We start from the raw sequence: 23,674 nt of genomic DNA, 5'->3' as shown, positions 1-23,674 counted from the left end.
TGGAACTTAATTAAATAGCCACTTCTACCTCTAGGGGAGCCTGAACAATGTGGCTGGGCCCATTGGCACACCAATTCTAGATTCTATTAGGAAGGCATATGGGGATAATGTTTATATGATGGGCAGCTGGAGAGTCTACCTCATCACCCTTGCATTCAGCTGTCAAGGAGGTTGAATTCAAGGAGCAAAGGACACCACTTGAATATGTAGGAACTCCCCTGGGAGGCAGAACAGGTAAACATATAAATCCCATATAAGACAGAGATGAGGTAAATGATCCAAGTACAGATGACATCAGTTATAGACTCTAGTAATATTGAAGATTTCCTGGAAGAGAAGGCATTTAAGCTTTTGTGTATATGATCTGCACACCTACATTTGAAAACATTGTATAGGGAGGAGGGACTCAAGATGGCGCGGTGAGAACAACCCAGGATTGAAGCTCTCAGTGAACGTGCGGAGGGTGAGTGAGGGCTGCATTTCCAGATGGATCTTTGTTGCCCACAGAATGGGGAAAATTCCAGGTATAAAAGAGATGCGGGACACCAGGCAGAGGTTTTGGCTGGTGCAGCTGGCAGCTGGTGCAGCTGGCGGCCGGCGCTGCAGTGCGGCACTCCACAGTGCTCTGCACAAAGCACCCTGCTCCGGGTGCCCTGTTGAACCGGCAATCTGAGACTTGAGATGGCAGATTGGCATATCTGTCTGACTGAACGGAACTTGGACAGTGAGCCAGGCTAGGAGATTCCAGGGAAACGGTGTTTGGGGTAGCGCAGTGGGACAAACAAAATGGCGATTCCAAATGCTCCGGGTGGAGAGTTTCACTGCGGACACAGCTGAACCCAGGGCAGTGCAGCTTGGTGAAGGAGGGGTGTCTGCCATTACTGAGGCAATCCGCCCCTACTGAGGTACATGCCCATTGCTGACACAGCCTGCCATTGCTGAGGCAACCTGCCACAACAGAGAGACTCCACTGCAGGGCGGAGACCAAAGCAGCAGGGCAGAGCCTACAGCAACAGGGTGAACCTCACACCAGCAGGGTGGAGCCTCGGCAGGCAAATAGTGACTACACTGCCTCCTAGCTGGGCAGGACAGTGCAACGGACACTCACAAAGAAAGCCCCAACCCCCCGAGACAGAGCATCTGAGAAAAAAAGGTTTTTATTTTAATGAGTTCTGCGGCAGCAGAATTAAACGTAGCAGTCTAACAGCCCTGAATGAACAACAGAGCTCACAGCTCAGCACTGGAGCTCGTACAAAGTACAGACTGTCTCCTCAAGCAGCTCCCTGACCCCTCTATATCCAAAAGACTGACATTTGGCAGGCATCATTCTGGGACAAAGCAGAAAAAGAGACTGGTAGCATCCCTCACTGTTCTGCAGCTGATATAGGTGCACCCCAGAAAAGCAGGGCCTGGAGTGGACCTCAACAGTCATACGGTGGAAGGGCTAGACTGGTAGAAGGAAAACCAAGTAACAGAAATACTTCATCATCAACAATCTGGGTGTCCTCTCAGAGATGCAATCGAAAAGTCAGCAACTACTCAGACGACAGGAGGATAAATCCATAAAGATGGGAAGAATCCAGCACAAAAAGGAGGAAAATACCCGAAACCAGAACACCTCGCCTCCTAGAAAGGACCAAAACTCCTCACCAGCAAGGGAACAAAGCTGGACGGAGAATGACTGTGACGAAATGATGGAATTAGACTTCAGAAGGTGGATAATGAGAAAATTTTGTGAGCTAAATGAACAATGTTGTAAATCAATGCAAAGAAACTAAGAACCTTGAAAAAAGATTTGAACAAGATTCGAGGAAATGATAACAAGAATGGATAATTTAGAGAGAAATATGAATGAATTAAAGGAGCTGAAAAACACAATACGAGAACTTCGCAAAGCATGCACAAGTTTCAACAGCTGAATTGACCAAGCAGAAGAAAGAATATCCGAAGTCGAAGATCAACTCAATGAAATAAAACGAGAAACCAAGATCAGAGAAAAAAGCACAAAAAGGAATGAACAAAGTCTCCAAGAAATGGGGGACTATGTGAAGAGACCTAACCTACGTTTGATAGGTGTACCAGAAGGGGATGAAGAGAATGAATCCCAGCTGGAAAATACTCTTCAGGACATCATCCAGGAAAATTTCCCCCACCTAGCAAGACAGGCCAACACTCAAATGCAGGAAATACAGAGAACACCACAAAGATATTCTGCAAGAAGAGCAACCCCAAGGCACATAATCGTCAGATTCAACAAGGTTGAAATAAAGGAGAAAATACTAAGGGCAGCCAGAGAGAAAGGTTGGGTCACCCACAAAGGGAAGCCCATCAGACTCACAGCAGATCTCTCTGCAGAAACACTACAAGCCAGAAGAGAGTGGGGGCCAATATTCAACATCCTTAAAGAAAAGAACTTTCAACCCAGAATTTCATATCCAGCCAAACTGAGCCTCATAAGTGAAGGAAAAATAAAATCCTTTGCGAACAAGTAAGTACTCAGAGATTTTGTCACCACCAGGCCTGCTTTACAAGAGCTCCTGAAAGAGGCACTACACATAGAAAGGAACAACCAGTACCAGCCATTCCACACTAAATGCTAAAGAGCATCAACATAATGAAGAATCTACAACAACTAACAGGCAAAACGGCCACTTAGCATCAAAATGGCAGTATCAGATTCACACATAACAATATTAACCCTAAATGTAAATGGACTAAATGCACCAATCAAAAGACACAGACTGACAAATTGGATAAAAAGCCAAAACTCATCAGTGTGCTGTATCCAGGAAACCCATCTCACATGCAAGGATACACAAAGGCTCAAAATAAAGGGATGGCGGAAGATTTACCAAGCAAATGGAGGGCAAAAAAAAGCAGGAGTTGCAATTCTCATCTCTGATAAAATATGCTTTAAAGCAACAAAGATCAAAAGAGACAAAGAAGGCCATTACATAATGGTAAAAGGATCGATACAACAAGAAGAGCTAATGATCCTAAACATATATGGACTCAATACAGGAGCACCCAAATACATAAGGCAAGTTCTTAATAACTTACAAAGAGACGTAGACTCCTACACAATAATAGTGGGAGACTTTAACACTCCACTGTCAATATTAGACAGTTCAACCAGACAGAAAATCAACAAGGATATCCAGGGCTTGAACTCAGACCTGGAGCAAGAAAACCTGATAGACATTTACAGAACTCTCCACCCCAAATCCACAGAATATACATTCTTCTCAGAACCACATCACACCTACTCTAAAATTGACCACATAATTGGAAGTAAAGCACTGCTCAGCAAATGCAAAACAACTGAAGTCATAACAAACAGCCTCTCAGACCATAGTGCAATCAAGTTAGAACTCAGAATTCAGAAACCAACCCAGAACTGCACAGCTTCATGGAACTGAACAACTGGCTCTTGAATGTTGACTGGATAAACAATGAAATGAAGGCAGAAATAAAGAAGTTCTTCGAAACCAATGAGAACTAAGACACAACATGCCAGAATCTCTGGGACACATTTAAAGCAGTCTCTAGAGGAAAATATATAGCAATAAGTGCCCATATGAGGAGAATGGAGAGATCCAAAATTGACATGCTATCATCAAAATTGAAAGAGCTAGAGGAGCAAGATCAAAAAAACTCAAAACCCAGCAGAACAGAAGAAATAACTAAGATCAGAGCTGAACTGAAGGAGATAGAGACACGAAAAACCCTTCAAAAAATAAATAAATCCAAGAGCTGGTTTTTTGAAAAGATCAACAAAATAGACAGACCACTAGCCAGACTGATTAAAAAGAAAAGAGAGAACAACCAAATAGATGCAATAAAAAATGATAAAGAGGAAATCACCACAGATTTCACAGATATTCAAACCATCTTCAGAGAATATTACAAACAACTCTATGCACATAAACTAGTAAACCTGGAAGAAATGGATAAATTCCTGGAATCCTGTGTCCTCCCAAGCCTAAACCAGGGGGAAGCTGAAACTATGAATAGACCAATAACAAGGTCAGAAGTCAAGGCAGCAATTAAGAGCCTACCACACAAAAAAAGCCCAGGTCCAGATGGTTTCACAGCAGAACTCTACCAGACACACAAAGAGGAGCTGGTACCATTCCTTCTGAAACTATTCCAAATAATCCAAAAAAGAGGGAATCCTTCCCAAATCATTTTATGAGACCAATATCATCCTGATACCAAAACCCGACAGAGACCCAACAAGAAAAGAAAACTTCAGGCCAATATCCATGATGAACATAGATGGAATAATCTTCAATAAAATATTGGCAAGGCGATTGCAACAGCAAATCAAAAAACTTATCCATCATGAACAAGTAGGATTCATCCCGGGGATGCAAGGCTGGTTCAACATACGCAAGTCTATAAACGTAATTCACCACATAAACAGAACCAAAAACAAAAACAACATGATTATCTCAATTGACGCAGAGAAGGCATTCAACAAAATTCAACAGTCCTTTATGCTAAAAACCCTCAATAAACTCGGTATCCATGAAACGTATCTCAAAGTAATAAAAGCTATTTACGACAAACCAACAGCCAATATCATACTGAATGGGCAAAAACTGGAAGCATTTCCTTTGAAATCCAGCACTAGACAAGGATGCCCTCTTTCACCACTCCTATTCAATATAGTACTGGAAGTTCTAGCCAGAGCAATCAGGCAAGAAAAAGAAATAAAGGGTATTCAAATAGGAAAGGTGGAAGCCAAATTGTCTATTTGCAGATGACATGATAGTATACATAGAAGACCCCATCGCCTCATCCCAAAAACTCCTGAAACTGATAAGTAACTTCAGCAAAGTCTCAGAATATAAAATCAATGTGCAAAAAACACAAGCATTCCTCTACAGCAATAACAGACTTAAAGAAAACCAAATCAAGAATGAACTGCCATTCACAATTGCTACAAAAAGAATACACTACAAACCACTGCTCAACGAAATAAGAGAGGACACAAACAAATGGAGAAACATTCCATGTTCATGGTTAAGAAGAATTAATATCATGAAAATGGCTATACTACCCAAAGTAATTTACAGAATCAACGCTATCCCCATCAAGCAACCATTCACTTTCTTCACAGAACTGGAAAAAGCACCATGAACTTCATATGGAACCAAAAGAGAGCCCGCATAGCCAAGTCAATTCTTAGCAAAAAGAACACAGTGGGGGGCATTACACTACTGGATTTCAAACTACTACAAGGCTACAGTAATCAAAACAGTATGGTACTGGTACCAAAACAGAGATATAGACCAATGGAACAGAACAGAGGCATCGGAGGCAACACAAGATATCTACAACCATACAATCTTTGATAAACCTGACAAAAACAAGCAATGGGGAAAGGATTCCCTGTTTAATAAATGGTGTTGGGAAAACTGGCTAGCCATGTGCAGAAAGCAGAAACTAGACCCTTTCCTGACACCTTACACTAAAATTAACTCCAGGTAGATTAAAGACTTAAACATAAGACCTGGCACCATAAAAACCCTAGAAGAAAATCTAGGCAAAACCATCCAGGACATAGGAGTAGGCAAGGACTTCATGAATGAAACACCAAAAGCATTGGCAACAAAAGCCAAAATAGATAAATGGGACCTAATGAAACTCCACAGCTTCTGCACGGCAAAAGAAACAGTCACTAGAGTGGATCGGCAACCAACAGAATGGGAAAAAATTTTTGCAGTTTACCCATATGACAAAGGGCTGATATCCAGAATTTACAAAGAACTCAAACAGATTTACAGGAAAAAAACCAACAAGTCCATTCAAAAAATGGGCAAAGAATATGAACAGACACTTTACAAAAGAAGACATATATGAGGCCAACAATCATATGAAAAAATGCTCATCATCACTGGTCATCAGAGAGATGCAAATCAAAACCACATTGAGATACCATCTCACGCCAGTTAGAATGGCAATCATTAAAAAATCTGGAGACAACAGATGCTGGAGAGGATGTGGAGAAAAAGGAACACTTTTACACTGTTGATGGGAGTGTAAATTAGTTCAACCATTGTGGAAGACAGTGTGGCGATTCCTCAAGGCCTTAGAAATAGAAATTCCATTTGACCCAGCAATCCCATTACTGGGTATATATCCAAAGGACTATAAATCGTTCTACTATAAGGACACATGCACACAAATGTTCATTGCAGCACTGTTTACAATAGCAAAGACCTGGAATCAACCCAAATGCCCATTGATGATAGACTGGATTGGAAAAATGTGGCACATACACACCATGGAATATTATACAGCAATCAGAAATGATGAGTTCGTGTCATTTGTAGGGACATGGATGAATCTGGAGAACATCATTCTCAGCAAACTGACACAAGAACAGAAAATGATATACCACATATTCTCACTCATAGGCAGGTGATAAAAAATGAGAACACATGGACAGAGGGAGGGGAGTACTAAACACTGGGGTCTATTGGGGGGAAAAGGGGAGGGCCAGCGGGGAGTGGGGAGCTGAGGAGGTATAGCCTGGAGAGAAATGCCAAATGTGGGTGAAGAGGAAAAAGGAAGCAAAACACACTGCCATGTGTGTTCCTATGCAACTGTCTTGCATGTTCTGCACATGTACCTCAAAACCTAAAATGCAATAAAAATTTTTTTAAAAAAAAACATTGTATAACAACTTGCAATAAATTTTCCAAGTACGTCGCTTGCTACATAGAGGAGTGCTTTTTAATAAGTTACTTTTAAGGGATAGAGGGAGAGAGACTATGACTATTTCAATGTGGCAAATTTCAAAATTGTAAGTGTTTCATGTTGCTTGCTAACTCATCATCTACAACCATTGCCATCACAGTGCCCAAGACAGCAGAGATAAAAACAAAACAAACACAGACTAGTGCTTTACCCAGGTGAACTGGGTTATCTTAGAAATGACCAGAATATCCCATAGATAAAAATAAGCAACTGGAAATGATCAAAATAATTATGTAAGTCAGAGTAGATAAGTCAATGGAATCTCAAATTATTGCAGTTAGGATCTTCTGCATTATCCCCATTGCTGATGTATTTCTCCTTTGTCATTTTTAATGCATATGCAAATGTATATCCATTTTATGAGTTTTTAAATAAAATTGACCCACCCACCCCATTCACTGACTTGGGGGTAGCAGTATTTCAAATCTGTTCTTAGTCTTTACCTTGAACTCCTTTTTTTAAAAATCACCATATTTGTAGAACTATTTCATTTTATATCTTCCCGAATTCTGATCCTTCACATATTTAGGTCATTATAATCCTTCTGAAAAATTTTCAGAGTCTCCAGACTCTGACCCTTTGCAATCATGTGAGCTTTGTATATGGGATGTTAAACCATAGTAATTAAGACCATGGTTCTGATGTTAGATCGCTGGAGTTCACAGACCACCTTCACCACTTACAAGTTATGAACATTTAACCTTGAACAAATTACTCTCTTCTCTGAACTTCAGTTTTCTCATTTAGAAAATGCGGCTGCCCATAGTCCCTCCCTCACTGAGTTGTTGGAGAAATAATTATCAGATGGTCTCATATTCTTGAATTTTCTCTTCAAAACCACGTAGGGCAAAAGAACCCATCCACTCAGATTATAATTCTAAGAACTAATCTTTTGGTCCATCTCATCTTTCTACAAGAGATTCACCAAAACAAGCATGGATATTAATGTTCTAACTACTTTTCATCTTTTTTTTTTTTTTTTTTACCTAAAATCCATTTTAATATTCTAACTAGCATGAAATTTCTCGATTTTGGTTAAAAAATACAAAATTTCAGTTAGATAGGAGGAATAAGTTAAAGAGATCTATTGTATAATCATATGATTATAGTTAATAATAACATATTCCTGAACATTGCTAAGAGAATATATCAGCCTAGTATTTTAAGCATTCTCATGAAAAAAGAAATGATAAGTACATGAGGTAACGGTATATGTTAATTAGCTCCTTTTAGCCAATTCATAATGTATGGATATTTCAAAACACATGCTGTACATGATAAATATACACAATTTCATCTGTCAATTAATAATACAGTTTTTTTTTAAATAAAGTTCTTTAGCACTGGTCAGACTCGGAAATGGATTGGATATGGTTCAGATATGAGGCGGTAGGCTTTAGCTTGTCAGGTATAAGACAAAAAGGTATGAGCCTTAGCATATATTAATAACCTAATATACTAGAGGTATCTGGGGACCAAGTGTAGGACATTTTGTGTGCTTGTGACTCATCTAGATTTCTGACTTCGCTGCTCGTTCTCAGGGTTGTCCTAACAACAACAATACAACAACAACAAAAACAACAACAAGGGCTTTTGGAGAAGACTATGATCCTATCAAGTGTGCACAGTAATGTTTTTTGAGTCTGTGAGGTTTCCCTCCTGCCCCCTTAATCTAAGGACTAAGGACTAGTCTACAAAACGAATTAACAAATTGTTAAAATAGCAAAGTCTAGAAATAGAAATTCACAAACATTTTTCCCCTTGTGGTGTTTGAAAGTTTTGCCAAAATAATAGAAACATATGATGAATAAAATAAAAGAAAGCTTCTCTATCTTCTCAAATCTGCGTGGAGTCAAAGAACAAAATCTGTGTTTAGTTTATCATATTTGCATAAATATAAAAATGTACAGCCATTGAAGATAAAGTCAAATTACTGATATATCTAAAGAAGAAGGCATGTTTCCCCATTAGCCATGCAACCTAGAAATAACCATTAGCATTGCCATGTATTTTCTTCTAGATGTTTTCATGTGATATATTTTATATAAGTCTGCTCAATCTCAAACTGAATGAAAAAATTTGTTTTCTAATGTTAATTTAAACATAGACTATGTTGCTTTTCATATTATTGCAGAGATTTTATAACTAAAGTCTTAAAATGAAGGTAACTATTCAGCTACTGTTGAATGTCAAGACTTTCTTGTAACATTGTAAGTAGTACTGATGAGAACAATTTTTCCCCCTAAGGCCAACATTGCATGTTGTCTTTCTATGATTCATTTCCTGGCTTTTATAAATCACTAGGATGGCATTTTCACTCAAACTTTCTTAACCTTTTGACTCAATTTCTGTAGCTTATTTGCACACATGAATTATCTTTTCAAGTAGCAGTAAAAAGATCTGGGAAGATCTTTTTATTTCCTTAAAATGTTTACCATATTCTAAAATTTCTCTAAACATTTATCAAGTAAACGTCTAAAGAAAGAGCAATTAAGAGATATAATGGTTTTACTTTAGCTTTTATTTCCAGGACAAGTTGTCAATGTAGTCACTTGTTTTGACAGTTGCCCAGGAGGTTATATTTCCTTTAGGGTAAATGCGGAGTTGCTGAGTGGCTAAAATTCAAACATAAGTTCATTCAATGAAGGCTTTTATAATTGGCAGAATGTTGACTTAACTAAACATTAGCTTTGACAAAATAAATTTGAGCAAGCAGCCAATTTACAAAATTGCTAATTGTTCTTACTTGACTGTGTACATTTAGTTTTTCACTATGACATGTGGGTGTGTGTGCTGGGTGGGGGGTGTGTGGTGTGTGTTTGTGTATCTCGATAATGTGTATGTAGTATTATTTGAACTTTATGTCTCTGAATTACTTCAAAAGTATAGTTCATAAGTGAAATATTTTGTATTCCAATTATTTAATGGGTAGATGAAGGTTTATACATATATACTTGCACACACTATTTATTGATAACTAGAATATTGTTATTTTTTATGTACTCATTTAGCCAACTAATATTTTGAAATGCAGGCTGTGACTTTGACCACAGGTCTTTTGAAATATGGTTCCTAATTTAAAACACTGGTTGATAACCAAGAATGTTTATGTCCCCTCTCACCCTTACCCAGGGAACATTTGACAATGCTTGAAGGCATTTTTTATTGTTTTTTCTGGTGGGGAATGAGTGCTACTAACATTTAGTGATTAGGAGTCAGGAATGCTAAATATCCTACAATATATAGGGCAGCTCAGACAGCAAAGAATTATGTAGTCTAGTATATCAATGTTATACTGAAGTTGAGAAACCCCATCTTAAAACATCTCACAGTCTCAGAGTATGAGACAGGCATGTTTTTAGATCAACAGGATTAAGAGTACAATAGGTACCAAGCATAACTATATCTGGTATGGATGCTAAGGAGAATGTTTTCCACTTCCCCAGAAAAGAATGAGAGACTTGGGAAGGTGATACTGAATTCAAGGGGTCAAAGGGAAATCGTTCCAGGGAGATGCAATAGCTTGAAATGAAAACATGAAATTAAAAATAGCTTCATTGTACTGGAGTTCAAAGTGGTGTTATGCCCTATGAAAAATAAGTCTAGACCAGTAGTCGAAGGCTCCATTACTGAGATTCAGTTTCTTAAGCTAGTGTTTGGACTTTATCCTTATAGGCAAAGGAACTCCACTGAAAGTATCCATGGATTCAAAAGTATGGATTAGTTACTCTTAGAAAGATAATGAAAACACTGCTGGCAGCCAAAAGAAAACTAGAAGAGAATAAAACTGATTAGTGGCTAATAATTTGGCTAATAATTAAATCTTGCAAGTGAAATATCCTAAGAGGCTAATCTGTCTCTCTACAGCTGGTTTTCAGGATAGCTGCTGTATAATGGTAAGGTAAAGGAGGCTAAGAAAATGGGATTTGCCTCCCCACTGGAGGTGGGATTTGAGGAAAGGAAGTCATTAGCAATGGTTTCTAGTTTTCTTCTTTGATTATCCAGAGAGATGACAGTGCCACATTCCAAGGTACAAATTTCTGAGGGATTGTTTGAAAGAATAACAAGTTCCCTTCTGTACATTCTGAGTTTAAGCTAATGGTGGTCATGCAGTTCTATAACCCAAAAAACAGGTTCACATTAGACATATCAAATAAAAATGTTCAAAAATGAGATACTTGAAACATTGGAAGTAGACTAGTTTTTTCAAGAAGACTGTCAAAGGAGAAGACCAATCTTCTGAAATACCAATATTTCATTGTCAAGTAGAGAAAGAGAAAATAACTTTTACTTGTCAGAATATGTAGTCAGAGATATCATGAGGACAAGAAAAATGGCATAATGAAATAGAAAGAGCAAAACAGACATCTGGTATTCTAAAATTAAGCCAATATGGAAAAATTCTACTAGTACTCTAAATCAATTAAATTAGGAAAGAAATACTTTAGAAGTGCTTATATATCGTAAAATACAAGAAAAGAGAGTGTTTAGATTCTACAGTGAAGAAGAAATTCAACGTAAGATCAGTAATCAAAGGCACAAAACATCAGAGTTATTGGGGAAGCAGTCATTAAATGCTAGGTGTGACATTTTAATACCCTTGGGGAAGCCCAGGTAGAAGGTCACTGTATCTGTACTACTTGCAAAAATATTAAGACAGGAGATTATTCTATGTCTTTGATATTAGAATGAGAAAAATTCTGAGTACCAGTCAACATTGGAAAGGAATCATTTTTAAGAAATTGGTCACATGAGACATTTTTAAGGAAACTTGTGAGTTATGAATATTTATGTAGTATGAGAAAGGCAAGTTGAGAAATTAACCAAAACCTAATACAAACTCAGTGAAATTCATGACAACAGTGAAGAGGTGAATATGAAATGACACCCTAGGATCGTTGCTGTAGACTGAGGTTCCTGAAATGCCCCAGTAATTTAGATGGCTGGACTGCCATAAGAGAGTACCATACACTGGTTGGCTTGAACAACAGAAAGTTATTTTCTCACAGCTCTGGAACTAGAAGACTAAGATCCAAATGCCAACCAGGTTGGTTTTGGTAAGCACCCTCTTCTTGGGTTGCAGATGGCCTCCTTCTTTCTATGTCCTCACATGGCCTTGACTCTATGTGTGCACATTGTTGGTGTCTCTTCCTTTCCTTATAAGGACACCAGTGAACTGATCTCCATATACAATCACATAAAGATTAGGCCTTCAGCATATGAATTTTGGGGAGACACAATCTTTCCATTATGACCCCCATGAAGGTGATTTAGGAGTGAAATATTTAAATCCCCAATGGAAATTCATAATGTAAAGTAAGAAAATGCGACAAATAGGAGAATTTGCACCCCCAGAACTAGAGATGATAGAATTGTTCAGCAAAGACATTAAAATGAATGTGTTTAAAAGTTCAAATAGATAAAAGAAAAAATGACCACGGGCATCACACTGGGAGAAGGACTCCAATATTGAACTGTGGAGCTATGAGCTGTGTGATTTTGTGAGAAAATACATTGGTAAAGATGTAGTTAAATATAAACAAGCATTTGTGACTTGGAAATAGTTCTGACTAAATTAACCAGACATGCAGCTTTGATGTGAAAATGTAAGACAAATAAAATGACATACTACAGAAAATATGAAAGAAATTGTAGAAAAGGAGAATAGAGAGCAAAGAATTATACACTAGTTTGGCATTTGTCTGAAGTAAAAAAAAATGGTATCAATCTTCAGAATGAGTACCACATCCATATTGTTAATTAAAAATAAATATTCACCTAGTTCTGCTGCAGTGAAGTTTCCAAACTCACACAAACAGAAAACATATTGAAAGTAATCAAGGATGAGATTATCTATTACAATCAAAGGAATGGAAATCAGAATGACAGAAGATGTCTTGCAGCCATGATGGAGACCAGATGCCCAACAGAATGAAACTTTAAAGAATGGAAGGAAAATAATTGTCTACCTAGAATTCTACGTTTAGCCAAACTTCAATTCAGGGGTGAGTCCAAATGGAAAAAAAAAAAATGCCCATAAAAAGGAGTGAGAAGGCCGGGTGCGGTGGCTCAAGCCTGTAATCCCAGCACTTTGGGAGGCCAAGGCGGGTGGATCACGAGGTCAAGAGATCGAGACCATCCTGGTCAACATGGTGAAACCGCGTCTCTACTAAAAATACAAAAAATTAGCTGGGCATGGTGGCGCATGCCTGTAATCCCAGTTACTCAGGAGGCTGAGGCAGGAGAATTGTCTGAACCCAGGAGGCGGAGGATGCGGTGAGCCGAGATCGCACCATTGCACTCCAGTCTGGGTAATAAGAGCGAAACTCCGTCTCAAAAAAAAAAGAAGTGAGAATTAGAATTTATAGTTGGTTGGTCTATCTTTCTATCTATCTATCTAGGAATGAAAATCAGTAAGAGAAAAATGGAACTTCCAATCCAAAGAAGGAATGAGATATACTTTCGTATACATGTAGGTACATGTAGGTAAGGTTTGTCTGTGAAAAATAAGATGATTGATAGATAGAGTAATAGAATATATGCTAAACATTTTTTGGTGGTTTCAGACAAGGTATTTGACAGGACAAAAGTAAGACAAATTAATGTGGTACATTGGAGGAAGACGTTTAGTGTGAACACATTCAAATGCCCTGTTTGATTTGAGAGAAATTAGAAGTATTGATTATAAATTGCTAAGTATACATGTTAAATATGTATAAACTCACACCAACAGAAAAGAAAATGAATGTAAAATATTCAGACACAGAAAAAGGAAAGGATGACAGGGATAAAGGAGATTGCATCAGTCCAATAGAAAAACTTTTGAATGTAATGGATACAGGCCAACTAAAGGACAATGTCTTTCTTTCTGAGGAGAAAGGTAGAAAAATTGGGAAGGAATGTAACATGGGCTTCAAGTCTTTATGTCAATTCTAGAAAGAAAAAATTCTAAGGTTAATAAAGCAAAGGCCAGGGCAGTGACATGTGCCTGTAGCCTCAGCTACTTGGGAGGCAGGAAGATTCCTTGAGTCCAGAAGTTTGAGGCTGCATTGAGCCGTGATTGTGCCACTGCACTCCATCCTGCATCACAGCAAGACACTGCCTCTGAAAAGTAAAAACAAAAGCAAAGTGCAAATGTTTGTTAAATCTTTGAGTAGGTGGGTTTTGTTGGTTGCAACTGTTTGGTATATTTCTGTACTTTTGGAAATGTACCTTGGTATCAGACAAAACTGAGTTCTTACCTCATATATTGTACTTACTCTGTAACTTAAGCAAAGACTCAATTTCTTTAGATTCCACCTGCTAGATCTTAAATTTATGTAATAATTGCAATATTCCCTACCTTTTAAGGTTTATTTTAACTATATTGATGGCATAGTACTTGGGGAAACTATGTGTCCAGTGTATGGTAAGTGGGAGGAATAAAGAATCAGTAACATGGAACCAAAAGAAAGCAACATTTTTCAAAAGAAGAAGGAAGTGTCTTTTGTTTCACTTGCTGGAAATGGTTAAATTACTGCTCTTGGCCATTGGCTTTAACTGTAAGGAGGCTATTGATAAATTTCACTTGAGCAGTCTGGCCAGAAAGATGCAAGCAGAGGATGGTGAGTATGGGTTGAAAGGAGGGAAGGCCAGATAACAAAATGCTTGTAGCGTATTGTTTGAAATAAGAAAACAAGGAAAAATCATGTACGTATTTATAGATGGATAAGAGAAAACAGGCAATTTTAAAATGGGAGACTGCAAATGTGGATTATTTTAAGTAGTTTGATTGTTGTGGAGGGAAATAGGTCGGTGACTGGATGTAGACAAAAGGCTTTGTGTGTGTGTGTGTGTGTGTGTGCGCGCGCGCACGCGTGCGTGCGTAACGGTAAGGATTTTAGCATGTGAACAGACTGAAAGGACCAGTAGCCAGTGGTAAGGGGAGAGGTGAAAACACAGAACAAAGGTAGAGCACTGATGGATCAAGGTCTTAGGAAAGAGAGGAGGGGTTGGAATCCAGAACACAGATGAAAGAGTTGGCTGTAGGCATAAGAAAAAGCACTTGTGCTGCGATTTGAAAGAAGTTGAACTCTGAGTACTGTCAGTGATAAGTGTCTATGTGTGAAGACAGGACATAGGGGGAGTTTATGTCTCTAAGCTTCAGATTTGTCTGTAAAAGGTAGATGGCAGTGTCCTCTACCGAGAAAGGATGTGTTATTTTCTTTATCTTTGTTGTTGCTATTTGCTTGCTTCTTCCCTGTCAAGAGGGAGGACTCAGGCATTGAAATACTCCATGAGAGATGTTATTTCTGATGGAAAAATTGGATTCAGTCCCAATTCTCCTTTTCTAAAGAAGAGATTTTTTTCTGTGAACAATTCATTGTTTGGTACTTCAAATCACTACACTCATTTCAGAAAGTCATGAAAGGTCTATAGAGGGGCGTGACGTATAGTAGTCACTGTCCAAGGCTTTTGGGAAATAAACAGCAAGCAAGACTTTACATTTCTATGTCCTCTGCAAAATCAGCTTTCCAAAAATAGGCTCATACAAGCTGTAGTCACAGTTGAATGTCATGTTTCTATTATTGCAATGACATAAAATCATTAAACCACTGCTAGTAGTAAAAGCAGTTATGTCTGTTAATAGAACTGTACTGTGTCCACTCAAAGGGAGTTGCATTTTAATGACACATGGTGAGCAATGTCCTGTTGAGGTGAGTGGCAGGGACTGAGGTTTGACTTCCACCACAATTTATTAAATGTCCTGCTGTGATTGTGCTCTGCAGTACCCAAGCTCTCAGTTCTGAATAGTGGTGTTAAACTGGCTGTTAAGTCATAGGCTTAGGACACAGAAAGGTTTCCAATTTGTTGGAAAGCATCCTCTGTTAAATTTTTTTATGTTTTCTATATTTAAGATGACTGAAAAAAGATCAAATATTCTTTTTTATCTCGCTTAAAAAATTTTTATATATGATAGAAAAAAATATATAGGTATATATAAATAAAATAAGAGTTTCACTATGTTGCCCAGGCTGGTCTCGAACTCTTGGGCTCAAGCAATCCTCTGCCATTGGCTTCCCAAAGTGCTGAGATTACAGGTGTGAGCCATCAGGCCAGGCCCAAAAGTTCTTAGTATGGAGACTCAATAATCCTCACTTCATCTCTCAAGATTTTTAAAAATATTTTTTAAATTTTTTGTGGGCATGTCGAAGGTATATATTTTTATTGGGTATGTGAGATGTTTTGATACACATATGCAATGTGCCATGATCATCATGGAAAATTGGTATCCATCTTCTCATTCCTTCTTTTCTTTTTCTTGTATCCATTAACCATCTCCATCTTCCTCCTATCCCCCTACTGCCCTTCCCAACCTCTGGTAATCATCCTTCTACTCTCTATCTTCATGAGTTTGATTGTTTTAATTTTTAGATCCCACAAGTAAATGAGAACATGTGATGTTTGTCTTTCTGTGCTTGGCTTATTTCAGTTAACATAGTATCTTCCAGTTCCATCCATGTTGTAAATGACTGAATCTCTGAATAGTACTCTATTGTGTATAAGTGCCACATTTTCTTTATGCATTCATCCATTGATGGACACTTAGATTGCTTCCAAATCTTGGCTATTGTAAACAGAGCTGTATCAAGGTTCTTTTTCTAGACTACCCTTTACATCATGGACGCCATAATAGCAGAATTTTTGAATACCTTATATCATTCAGGTACATCATCTCAATTAATCCTTCACAGAATCCAATGGGACAATTATAGCCATAGGCAAATAAGCACACTGACATTTCAAGATGGAACACAGTATTTCCAAGGCCAATTGGAATACAAATTCGTGTCTGAATTACGCAAATGTGATTAAAGGAGTCTTTGGCTCAAATGTCTCTTCTAAGTCCTAAACCTGTTAAGAAAGGGACAAGGAAATCTTGACTTCCTTAGACATCAAAGATCAACTTCATTATCAGCAAGACTGTAATGATAAATATACCCTCTACATCAGGCCAAACACACTGTACATTAGGCAATATTATCACCCCAAAACTGGCCTCTTGGATGAGCATCGTAGTTACAGAGCTAATAAATTCCATCAAGAAATGAAGTCTACCTCTCAACTTTTATGAGTGAATGGTATAGACGCATTAGTCCTATAAAATAAGTCATTCCTCTTGTTATTGGCAAGGAGATACAGGTGCAGGGATTGGGTTCTATCAGATACTTTCAAGGGAAGTAGAAGTTGGCCATTACCGGCTTCTTAAGTCACAAATATGTTGATTAAACCAGGACAAAGCACCAGGTAGCTAACACACTAGCAATGATGAAAGAGCATTACATTGAGGACTTTCACTGTGATAAGGAACAGAGTATAATTTACCACTGTATTTTGTGGCAGTGCACAGAGATAGAGCAAAGCAAGCACTGGCTTCTAGAAGGCTCTAAGAAACGAATTAGCAAAGCAACAGCTCTTCCCCTGGCATGATTAAGAGCTAGGATCCATCAACTATATGTATGGCATAGTTTTGTCTCCAAGTCCCTTTCTGCCAGCTGGACATCCAATAGTGGGGGGAACACAAGCGCATTCTCTGGCAAAGTCATTAGGTTCACGTCTAAGCCTCAGAGTTCCAGCTCTTTGACATGCTGGAAACTGGCTTAATCTGCCATCTCAGCCTTTACTAGAATTGGTTGCCGTAGGCATTTTTTTGTAGCTATTTTACAGGCAACCGCAGGCAGCAAGCTCCTTCTTCGGTAGACTCACATGTAGGGAGTAAGTTTCGGACAAGCCAATTTGTACTTCTCCATATTGACCTGATTATGTCTTATCTCACCATCATACTTAGCATAGTGTCTTGCCATATGTAACTGTTGTATAAAGGAGATAATGTATTGATGGATGAATGAATGAATAAATAATTGTGTAGAGAAAAGTGCAGCCACTAAGCCTGTTTTTTCTTCATGCCACTCCTCCATAGTGCTCATTTTCAAGAAGGTGCAAACGGATTAGAAGTCTGCTTCTCAGTATAAGTCTAAGATCCTTTTATGTGACAAATCTCTCTTCTGTGATCTGAAACCCAACTCTTTCAGCCATCAAATAAACCTTACCACATCAGCGATGGAGTCATATCCTATAGAACAGTGGCTATCTATGTGTCTTAATGAAAGACCTCAGGATTATTTTTTATTTCTTTCTGAAATATGATAAAATCCCTTATATGTACTGAAAAATCCCCCTGAATTAATCACAAATTGTAATCATAACTAGCACTATGTTCAGTGTGTGCCGTTCTCTGATAAACACTTGACATAGATTATCTCCTTTAATCCTCGCAGAAACCAAATGAAGTGTTTACTGTCATTATCCATATTTGATGAAGAGGATACTGAGGCTCACAGAGAATTAATAATTTGTTCAAGACCATCTAATGTGGAGTAATCAAGAGTGAATGCCCTGAAAGTACACACACCAGCCTGGGCCAGCGTTCCTTTTTGGAGGGGAAAAACTATGGAGACAGAGTAGCAGCAGGTGAGCCATTTTCTCCATGCCAGTTGTACAAGGACCTGGTGGGCAAATGTCTGTCATGGGAGAGGCTCCAGTCTTGAGATGTGGGGCTTATAAGCTACTGGTTAGAGAAGCACCAGACCTCCCCCTGGGATATGTTGGGGGCCAAGGTTGAAACTTTGTTGTTACAGTTCTGTGATGTACAAGAATTGTGGCTTCTATGCCTGATCTTCCACCTCAGTGTTTATAACAGAGAGCTCAATAACCCATCCCTTGGTGTGATCACAGTCCAGGGCCCAAGCCTCCTGTTTATCATCATATGGTGTTGGGGATTCTTGGCCCCCAGCCTTGTCTGTTTCATTGGCGTCCTATCAGATGCCTGACTTGACTACTCTGTTACTGCCAGATTTTATATCTTCTGCATTTTAGTTTTCACATGATCCTGCTGTTTGGGGGAGAGGAAGTGTCAGCTGTCTGTATGGAAAGTCAGCCTGCTGGGTCTCCAGCCCAGGAAGAGTAACCCTTGCCTATCACCAGCTGTTAAGTAGTAGAACCTTTGTTCAAGTGCCACAGTATGATGCCAGCATGCCCAGTCTTAAGTGATTTTCAATAAGAACAGGATTTAACCAAGCATATGTGCATTTCAAGTAGAGTTGTAGTCTACAGTACATACTTTTGCTGTTGTATGTTTTTGTCTCATGTTCCTAATCATTTGAAATACTTACTATCAAGCTCCTATTTCTAGCCCATGTAATTTACCATTCTATTCTCTGCTTCATTAGAAGGTGAGATTTAATTTGGTTGTGAAACATCCAAAGATAGGTTGTTAGGCATGAGATTGATACACTTATTCACTGGGATGTGTGTTGGACTGTACAGTTCTTAAGTTGTAGCATGCCCTAGAATCAAAAATGATAAGTGCAAATTCAGGCTTTGCATTCTGTCCACTGTGTGGGTATTTATAGGAGACTCTAAAACTAGAACTAATGATGTTAAGAACTTGTCTTTATGCCAGTTGAGCTATATGATTTTTTGTCTTAAATTCTATTTGTATATCTTGCAGGTATAACTTTATTCTTTCAATACTTCCCATTTGACATTTATAGATTTGTAAACTTTATAAATATAGAATGTCTTTATCCAGTCAATCATTGATGGGCATTTAGGTTAATTCTATATGTTTGCTGTTGTGAATAGTGAGACGATGAACTTATGTATGCATATGTCTTTATAATAGAATGATTTATACTCCTTTGGGTATATACCCAGTAATGCGATTGCTGGGTCAAATGGTATTTCTGTTTTCATGTCTTCGAGGAATCACCACACTGTCTTCCACAATGGCCAAACTGATTTACACTCCCACGAACAGTGTATAAAAGTTCCTTTTTCTCTACAACCTCGCCCGCATCTATTTATTTGACTTTGTAATAATAGCCATTCTGACTGGTGATAAATGGTGTCTCATTGTGTTTTGATTTGAATTTCTCTAATAATCAATATTGGAGGCTAACTATTTGAAAAAAAAGGAAAGCTGTTTTCTAGAGATTATCCACTGTTTTGGAAAACACTCCCTCAAAAAAAGGTTGAATATTGTACAGCAGATAACCAGAGAGATTCCTATTTTCATAACTCTCCCTTGTAGAGAGGTATTGTATATTTTTTAAGAGCATGTTTTATATTTTTTAAGCCCTTCCTTACTAGTTGTATTTCCTTGAAAAACTTACTTCGTATTCTTATGTCTTGTTTCCTCATTGACAGAAAGAGAATAATAATAGTTTTGACTTTATGAGTTTTGTAGAACATGCCTGGTACAAAGTAAGCTCTCAGGAGACATTGCTATTACTATTATTCCCATCTCAGACTGCATGAAAAAGCTCACCTTCCTAAGGCAATTTATGCAAGTCAGGAAGAGTATAAACTCTGATTTTCACTTTAACATTTAGTGATCTTAGAGAGAGTCTTCAAGGGGTTTCCTACTAGTCTTTTAATTTAAAAAAAAAATCCAGGTCAAATAAAACAAAAACATATATAGGTCCCTCATAATGCCTGTTCTGTCATACTGAAACTGGGTTTCCTGGAATCCCTTCAGTTATCCTGGATGTGTCTTCAGGTTCTGAGAAGGCTCAGGCTTCCTTTGTAATATTTTTTAAACTGGTATTAGCCCCTGTCTGGCAGGTGATTGGCAGTCAATGAGCCAATTGTACCTCTGAAACTTCATCTGGTTCAGTCCTTGCACACAAACGTGATTCAGCAGAGGGAGCTAAATAAGATTGGCACTTAGTGATTTTTCCCTACTAAAATTTCCAATCTACTCTTATAGGCACAGGGCTAAACTCCAGTTTGTGATGGTCCTGCTAGAGGAAAAATGTACCATAGCAAATAAATGAAAATTCCTTCAGGCCATAGAAAATGTAGCAGTTCTAAACACAGCTAGACCTTTATGTAGAAACACATAGAAACACTTGACTGGACTTCAAGAATGTGTGAAGATTTCTTCAGTATTAGTTGAAGGCAGTCTTCTGATTTTGGCCTCTGTAAACTTCCTCTCTTGCTGATTTTCTTTTCCTGGCCCTTATCCATTTGACTTTCTTCCCAATGACCTGCTCTCTGACTTTCTTTAGATAATTTGAAAATACTGACTGTGCAGATGCCAAGGGTGAGAAGTATCTTTATCCTCAGTGAACTGCATATAGCAACTCTGTTTTCTCATTCCCAGAGGAATTTTTGTAATTTTGTTGGAAGTACTTGTGTCTGTACTATAATGTCTACAGTAAAGAATAATGAATGTGTCTACCCATTAACTACATTTTACTGAGCTTTGATAAGAAGTCAGCTCACCCCAGTCTTGAAAATGAAAACAAAAACAAAATTTTCTACTTAATACATGACATACACATATGAAAGTTAAGATTTTGGGTTATATGTTGAAAACAACATAGAATCTAATATTCTTCTTTAAATTGTTTTGGCCAATGACTTTCTGAGCATGTAGCTAAAGGACTATCCTTAGAGAATAAACAAACATAAAATAGACATTTACAAAAGTTTTTAAGATAATTTTAAGAGATATATTTTATGAAGCCTATTGCTGTATTCTATAGAAACATATAAAATTCTCATCAAAATCCCTGCCTTAGCTCAGGCCTTTGCCAGAGTGCTGCGTCACAGGATCGTGTGCAATGACTACATCATACATGTGCAGAGATTGCCTATTTCTGTCTTTAAGGCAGCAAGGTGGAATCAGAGTTAACTAGAATCAAGGGATTTGTTTCTTCTCATTGTAAAAAGCATGGAAGTTTTCCCTGGTAAACCACAGATACCTCATCACTGTCTATATGATCTTTAAATAAAGTAAGTTGAACATACTGACAAGGATTGTTTACTTATTTTTGCAGTAGACATTTGTTGACTATCTACTCTTAACTATGCACTGTACACTCTGTTAGATATAGGTGGGATAACAAAGGTGACTAACGTTGGTTCTTTGACCTTGAGGAAGTCATAGTCTGTAAGGGACTATGTATAATACCATATGCCAAATGTGTAGATCTATAGAAGCACAGAGAAGAGTAGGCCTCATTTTATTTGGATGAGAGCATATATCACCAAAATAACATCTAATTAAGCTTCACAGGTTAAGTGGAATTCATTAAGAAAATTATGTGTGCTAGCATTATTTTTCCAATAGATATTTTTCTACTACAACATTTTTAATGGTTGCATACTATTCTACTATGTGAACACAATGCAATCAATTTAATTTGAAAATATTTTAATGCAGGGTAGAAGTACAATATGGCTACAGTGATTTATTGCACTGATATGAAGTCAATGTCTTTAATGTATTCATCACTGGAGGAATGCATGTTGCAGTCAACAAGCAACCTCCGGTTATTCACCATCCCCAACACAATTAATTTAATCAAGCCCTTTTAATCACTACATTGATTTCAATTTTTGGCACTATAACCAACATTAATATAAATATTCTTGTGGCTAAATCATAGTACATGTTCTTTATTGCATTTTTAGAATACAGTTCTACACAAAATTACTGGTTCAAAGGACCACAACATTTTTAAAGCCTAAATACTCTTTCTCAAGTTAGCATTATTGAAAAACAGGGCTTTGTGTTCAGACAGACTTGAGTATAGAATACAAACATGTACTTTCTTGCATGACCTTGGGCAAGTTAAGGGGCATTACTCTTGGTTTCTTTATTTTTAAAGTACTAAGATAATAACACATATATTGAATTATACTTTAATTCAAATAGAATTTTTAAAATTATTGCTTTAAAAATTATAGTGAAGATTAATATTTTTGAAGCTTCTATGTATTTTGACAGTACTTACCAGATAGTTGCTAAATACTAGAAAGAAAATTCAAGTGTTCTGACTATTTTGTTAGTCTCATTAATTAATTTCTAACAGAACATGTGTGCACTATATGAAGGACTAAATGGTGTTGTTATAGTTCATTCATTATATGGTCAAAATTTTGGAAATCAAAACTCAGTGTCCATAAAAATAACTAAAAATTGATGGGCCATGATCAGAAACTTGGCCTGAAAAAGAGAGATGTTGTAGTATCAGAAGAAGAGATAAAAATGTGGAATAAAATTTGTATTCTTCCACTCATTACCCATTCCTTTGATTCTCTCAGCGCTTCGGTCATATTGTCTAAAATAGACGCATAAGTTTGAATATTCTTTCAGTCTTATTGTCTAAAATAGATGCATAAGTTTGAATATTCTTTCAGCCTTAAAGAATCAAGTGAGCACTATAAATTAAAAAGATAAATAGGCAGGCATCTAAATTGTTTCTCTGAAATAATTTATTATTTTTAATAAATATAATTTGCTCTGAATTTTTTAAATTCACTCTGAATTTTTTTCCTTATTGAGAAAGAGGAGATGGTGCAAAATCTACCCTTTTCTCATGCTTGTCAGTGTATTACATTTTTCACACTACATTGATGTGGGGCATTAACTTGAAGAATCTGGATTTATTTTTGAACTCCTGTCAGCACTCCATAATTAACATTGCCCAGAAGAGAAATGCTATTTTGCCTCCTGCATCATCAACACAACTGTCAGCAAATAAGGAAGGCATCATCTTTACCATTATTGCTGCTAATGTATGAAGCAGAAAAGAACAGCTGGATTTTCACACACTGGGCTGTTAGAAAAGCTAGCACTTAGTGAAATCTATTTTCAGTTTCTACCTACCTTTTTTTTTTTTCAAGAATGTATTTAAAGGGAAAAATATCATTTTTATCCTGAAGTCTATTTTTAAACTCTTAATTTGGGACATTTAGGGTTCTCAAAGTTGTTTATCTCAATGGCATTTTTCCTTCTTGACATAAATATACAAAGATAATATTGATTGCTTAGTGGTCATTTCACTTATCTACT

At 37.4% G+C, this 23,674-nt stretch overlaps 1 protein-coding gene across 44 annotated transcripts in view; it reads left to right on the top strand.

Moving 5' to 3' along the window:
- LRRC4C (leucine rich repeat containing 4C) overlaps positions 1 to 23,674 on the top strand; it is a 1,379,884-nt gene that overhangs the window by 225,818 nt on the left and 1,130,392 nt on the right. For 43 of the 44 annotated variants that reach the window (XR_013523383.1, XR_013523384.1, XR_013523385.1 and 40 more), the window contains one exon: positions 18,087 to 18,279. The exons of the other annotated variant lie outside the window; for it this stretch is intronic. The gene's annotated coding sequence lies outside the window, so the exon portion shown is untranslated. The remainder of the gene's footprint in view (positions 1 to 18,086; positions 18,280 to 23,674) is intronic. 44 annotated transcript variants of the gene reach the window in all.

This window comes from Callithrix jacchus, chromosome 10 (genome assembly GCF_049354715.1).
Source record: "Callithrix jacchus isolate 240 chromosome 10, calJac240_pri, whole genome shotgun sequence".
NCBI classification, from domain to species: Eukaryota; Metazoa; Chordata; class Mammalia; order Primates; family Cebidae; genus Callithrix; species Callithrix jacchus.
This window is presented reverse-complemented; position numbering and strand designations above follow the sequence as displayed.